This window comes from Lepidochelys kempii, chromosome 10 (genome assembly GCF_965140285.1).
Source record: "Lepidochelys kempii isolate rLepKem1 chromosome 10, rLepKem1.hap1, whole genome shotgun sequence".
NCBI lineage: Eukaryota > Metazoa > Chordata > Testudines > Cheloniidae > Lepidochelys > Lepidochelys kempii.
The window spans coordinates 58,765,893-58,771,876 of record NC_136389.1 but is presented as its reverse complement, the minus strand read 5'-3'; positions in this window follow the sequence as shown (position 1 = coordinate 58,771,876).

Sequence of the window (5,984 nt, the reverse complement as noted above, 5' to 3'; positions counted from 1 at the left end):
ACAACACCTAAGATTCCCGTAACTGAAGAAGATCACAGAAAAATATTCTTTACATTTTCAGTTTTACTTTGTGCATTTGACAGCAATTTGCATAGGATCCATTTTACTGTTTCCCCCATAGAATCAGTTATTTAGCCAGTTTCCCCTCTTTGTGAAGATCCTTCATATAGCAACAGGGAAAAATAATCTTTTTTTCTAATAGGAAAATGTGATTGTCCCCCTGCCAATTTTTGTGGTTTTACAAAGAGGCAGAGGTAGGACCTGTAACTTTTCTTTCTTTCGTTTATACTGCTATCACCGCAGTAGCTGAGCAGCTTACATGTGAGCTTGCCAGCAATACAAAAGACCCTAGTGGAGTCTCTGGCTCTTCTCCCATTTCAAAATTAAAAAAAAAAAAAAAGGTCTGGGGTATTTTTTTAGGAGTTTGTGGGAGGGGCAGGGAGGTGTTGGGGTTTTAAAAAAAATTTAGTTGGTTGATTTGCATTACAGCTATGTTCCTTTGAGTGTTCTTTAATTGACTAGATTTCCATGTGTCAAACGTTTGAGCAGGTCAGAAATGTCCACTGTTCCTTTGTCTACATTCATTTTAGAAAATGAAGATTTGGAATAGATTCGGCCCTTGATACAAGAAGGTGCAGATCACACCCTGCAGCACTAGCAAGGCCTCTGATGCCCCTTGGAAGAGGGTAGCAGAATTAACCCTTGGGAAGGGCTGTTGGTGTTCTCACTGCCCCTCTTCTTTGAGGCGTTCACAGGTCAGGGACAGCTTCAGGGCTACTCGACACTGGAAAGTTAGGTCGACCTAGCTATGTCGCTCAGGGGTATGAAAAATTCATTCCCCTGAGACACATAGGTAGGCTGACCTAAGCCCCGGTATAGACACAGCTAGGTCAATGGAAGAATTCTTCCATCAACCTGGCTACTGCTTCTTGGAGAGGTGGGTTTACTACAGTGACAGAAAAACCCCTTCCATCGCGGTAATAAATGCTACGCTATAGCACTACGGCAACTGCAGTTCTAACCTAGACATACCGTTAGTTTCTAGGAGCACTCCACCAGAACCCAGCTGGCAGAGGCTGTCAAAGGCACGTCCAAATCAGCACATCGCCTGAGAACCTAGCTATACCCACTCCCAGGCCAGTGACACCACTTTATGGGCTGTGCTGGTGTTAGGACCCAGGGACTAGAACCCAAGTCTGCAGAGCCTAGGGCAGCTGATATTCCCACAGTGGCACTGGGAGGCCATGCAGAGGCACAGCTAGGGAGCACTGTGGAGAGTAAGTGCTGCAAAAAGCAGTGCCCAAGAGACCCAGAATGACTGTACCTTGTGGCCCTCTGACTGGCCAAGTACCCCTACTTAGCTGCAGGGGTTGCCCCAGGAAGTTGTTGGGGCAACCACACAGACTTTGGCCTGCTGGAACACCAGACTTCGCCTCATCTCCTGATCTCCATCTCTGACTCCAGCCTGACTTCAACCCTGATTGCTGCCTCTCAGTTCTAACCTGGTACTATCTCTGATCTCCAGTCTCTGACCCTAGCTTGACTCTGACCCTGACTCTTGTTTATGGGACGTGGCCTTGAGATTGCTCCAACTCCTCCCGCGCGACTCCCATCCCTGGTGGGCAAACCTCAGCTGCGACCACCTATGCCCTTGTCCCTTACAACCGGTTAGCCATGTTCCCCACCGCAACCCAGCAGAGGGCAGGTTGCAGCCATTTCATCTGCTCACCTGATGGACTTTCTGAAATCCTATATCCTGATTTTTCCCTGAAAAATCCTAATCAGCCAGGGGAATATGGCTACTGCCTTAAGGATGTCACATCAGACAGTTTTCCCCTACAGATGGTCCTCCAAGCTCCCAACAGGTTCCCATGACAATCTTTCTGCTTCCACGCACTCAGAATGGATGAAGCTAGGATACAGCAAGGACTCTCTCTCCTGGGATGATAGGACTTTTAGCCTATTGTACTGCATTGCATTCTGGGGCATCTCAGCCTCAAAGAACCAGATGCAGCTGTAGAATAATCCAGACAAATATTAAAGAGGCCCACCTTGCCTAAGAAAGAGGGAGAAGGCATGTTGCCTGCCAACAGAAAATGCCTGCCGATGGTTGCAGAGAAAGGTAGGAAGGCGGGTCTGGTGTCGGAAAGGGGCAGTGAAGCGGTCCTACCTTCACAAAGAAATCTGCACTGATAGTTTTACTGCATTAGAGTGATCCTTGGAGCAAGCAAATGTGCGTGTCAACATGTGGCTGTCCTCTGAAAAGTGACTAAAACAGACACTATTATTTTTCAAAGACTTTCAGATTAAGAGTGCTTCATGGACAAGTTAAAAGATGGGTTTTGTAACTGCCACCTCTGGGATCAGCCTGAGTTTGTGCCGAGTTCTTTCCTTCTTGTACAATATCAGCAGTTGTAAAGATTCTGAAGACCATATTCTGCCCTCAGTGACACCTGTGCCGCTCCATTGTAGGCTTGCACAAGTGTAACTGACTGGAGCTTACTGCACAGTTCTGATGATGATGCGCAAGATACAACAGAATGCAGCTCATTGTCTAAACTGCGTTGGCTCTTTGCAGCTAACAGCGGTAAAAAGCAATAAACTTTGTTTTGGCAAAAAGAAAAGGAGGACTTGTGGCACCTTAGAGACTAACCAATTTATTTGAGCATGAGCATCCGATGAAGTGAGCTGTAGCTCACGAAAGCTCATGCTCAGATAAATTGGTTAGTCTCTAAGGTGCCACAAGTACTCCTTGTCTTTTTGCGAATACAGACTAACACGGCTGCTACTCTGAAACCTTAGTTTTGGCACTACAGGAAGTAGATCTGACTCTGAATACACAAGCAGCAACTCTGTTGAGTAAAGAGATACCATTCTTATATATACTTGAAGTATTGCACTTTAAGAGGACTCAGACACTATAGCCTCTATAGAAAATAGATCCCTTATTGTTCTGGACTTGGACCTTTCAGAAAACCCTTTTTCATACCAGAAATGCTATTATATACATTTTTGCAGAAATCCTGACTATCACACAGATGGAGGCAGTATGCTCTCAGTCTCGCCAATGTCTGGGAAAGTTCTACAAGCTGCCAAGGAGTAACAAGGATATTATGCTTAAAGGAGCCCAATTGTTTTCCTTCCCCTGATGTTTGTCATATTACCCAAGACAAAGGAAAGGCTTCAATGTCTGAGAAGCGAGCTCTTCTGCCAGAGAATGTGTAGACAGCCACCCCACACCCAGCCAAACTACATGTTATTGAAGACAATAATCTTGTTTGTTTTGGGACAAAAAGAGTCAGCCCTGAAGCTACTGGGGTAAATATAAGCAGATGAGGCTGCAGACAACTGGAAGCACAAGATAAGATAAAGGTATCTGCCCTCAATTACACTCAGGCAACCCCCACTGATTTCAATTGTTTCAGTCAATGAGATTGCATGGGTGTAACTGAAGGCTGAACTTGGCCTAGAAACTTAAAATATTGAGTTACAACATGCTGATCTAGTCCAGTTTCAGCTCAGATTAGTGGAGGTTACCAAGATATTAAATTGCTGCTCATGTAATAATATTATGAGGTGGTATCTGCAAGCTGAGCTCCTGGTATGCATATAATGGACTGTGCCCATGATAGTCAGTACTCATTCACTGCGCATGGGCAAGCATTACACATACACACTGGGCAAGGTATTGACTGCCTGGGCTGCATGTGCTAATTTCAGTTTGTGTGCTTGCTTCTGTGGGTGCCGTTAGTTGCAAGCACAAAACCAGAGGGGCTAGAGCTGAAAGCTTGGCCCAGGGCATGGCTACGTATTTAGAAAAGATAGCAGTTAGCACTCCCTGCCCTCCCTCCCCCATCTCCTTCCCCACCCCAGCTGTCTCTCTCACACACAGGCTGGGTCACATTTTCAAGAAGGTGGTCTCTTTTCTGAGCCTGCAAAACCTGTGCCCAGCCATTCACTTGAGGGATACCAACTGATTGAGCGCAAACCGTACCTGCAGAAAGGCACATAGGTACCATAGCAATATTGGGAACTTTTTGTTACACTTCCAAGCTGTGTCATTCACTAGGTCTTGCCTGGTGCAATTTCTCAGATATCCCCTCTCCAAAGTCTGAAGAATGAGGTAGCTGCAGAACACAATGCTTTACTCATCCTCTACCAGCTCTGGTCCCATCAACTATTCCACTACCCCAGTCTTGTGGTCTAAGTCTCGAGTTGCTTCAGTTCAGGCATATCAGTTCTTGCCAGATTAAAGAAACGCCAACATACGAGCCTGGACGACCCAGGTTGTAGCTAAAGACAATAAAACTAGTCAGATTTAAAAACAATTAAAATGCCTTTTGTTTTGGTTTTTCTTGTGCATGTCTAATCATTAAGAGAGAATATACATTAGTGTTCCACTCCTAGCATAGCATAAAGCAGACTGAAGCAAGGAATTGGTCGGTCTGCTTCACAAGATACAGTGCTATAGCCTATGCTACTGCTTTCCAACACAGTAACCCCATCTATAAAAAGTATCCTGGCAACTCTAATGCTCTGGCACCACATAATGCTTTGTTTGCTTGTGAGCGACCTATAACTTGTAAGCAACATCTGCCCCTGCGTAGATGATGCAGTCGGAGACAGACCGGCCCGGCCAAAGGCTTTTTGCTGGTATAGTAATGTCGGGGGGTGATTTTTTTGGCAACTAGCAAAAGCCCGAGTGTAGATGCAGTTATACCAGGATAACTGAGATTACACTTGGGGAACCTGTACAGTATATGCTGGAAGAAGCACTTTTTTTGCTGGTATAAACTGCATCTACACTGGGAGGCTTTGCCTGATAGCTACACGAACAAACCTTTTGTAGTTTAGAGTAGGCCTAAGGCAAAATAGGCTTTTACTGCTGCTCTGCTTAGCTTCTGCAAAGAATCTGCATCACACTCACAATATGCACTTCTCTAAGAACAAATGTATTTACATTCAAACAGAGAGTTAGCAAGACCATCTGCAACGCAGCCATCTGGTGGCTCCCAATAACATTACACCAGTGATTGAAGAGAGGTGATTAGCACGAGCTAACTTGGCATCACTTTTAAGTAAAGATAAGAAAGTGATCATTCATGAGGCGCAAGAAAAATTAGAATCCCATACACATGGACAGGTAGAAAATGAATATGCACATGAATATGAATCACCAACATAATTAACATTAAGAAAAGGAGGACTTGTGGCACCTTAGAGACTAACCAATTTATTTGAGCATAAGCTTTCGTGAGCTACAGCTCACTTCATTGGATGCATTCACTGTATTTTCCACTGAATGCATCCGATGAAGTGAGCTATAGCTCACAAAAGCTTATGCTCAAATAAATTGGTTAGTCTCTAAGGTGCCACAAGTCCTCCTTTTCTTTTTGCGAATACAGACTAACATGGCTGCTACTCTGAAACCTGTAATTAACATTGTTCAAGATAATCCCAGTCACACCCTAACAAGGAGTGAGTCAGACTGTGCTCTGGCTCCTGAGGCGCTACTATCCAGTGAGCCCTAGCCTCTAGATACAGATGAACATGCTGTGAAATGGAAGTGCTCAGGCTGTTGATAACCACCCATTCTAGGGCCCTGGGCCCCAGTTCAGCTGTGGATCCCTAGTCAGCATAGCACTGAAGTGTGTGTTTACATTTAGGAATGTGCTTAAAGGGAGATTTTCAAAGGCACAAACTGACTTGCGGTGAGAGCTGGGTGCCTAACTGCCTTTTGTGACATTCACAATCTTCCCTATTGGTTTAATGTGGGGCTTGAGCATGTGCTTAAAGTTAAGCATAAGCTTAGTTCTTTGCTGACTCAGGATGGACTTAATCACTCTAAGTGCTTTGCTGAACTGGGATCTTGATGAGAACCAGCGTAAAATGTAAATTTGTTAACCTAGTGAGAATGCCCCCATGTGAACTGTTGGAGAACCCTCATTTTAATGAGGTGCCATGTGGAGAATGCAGAGACAATG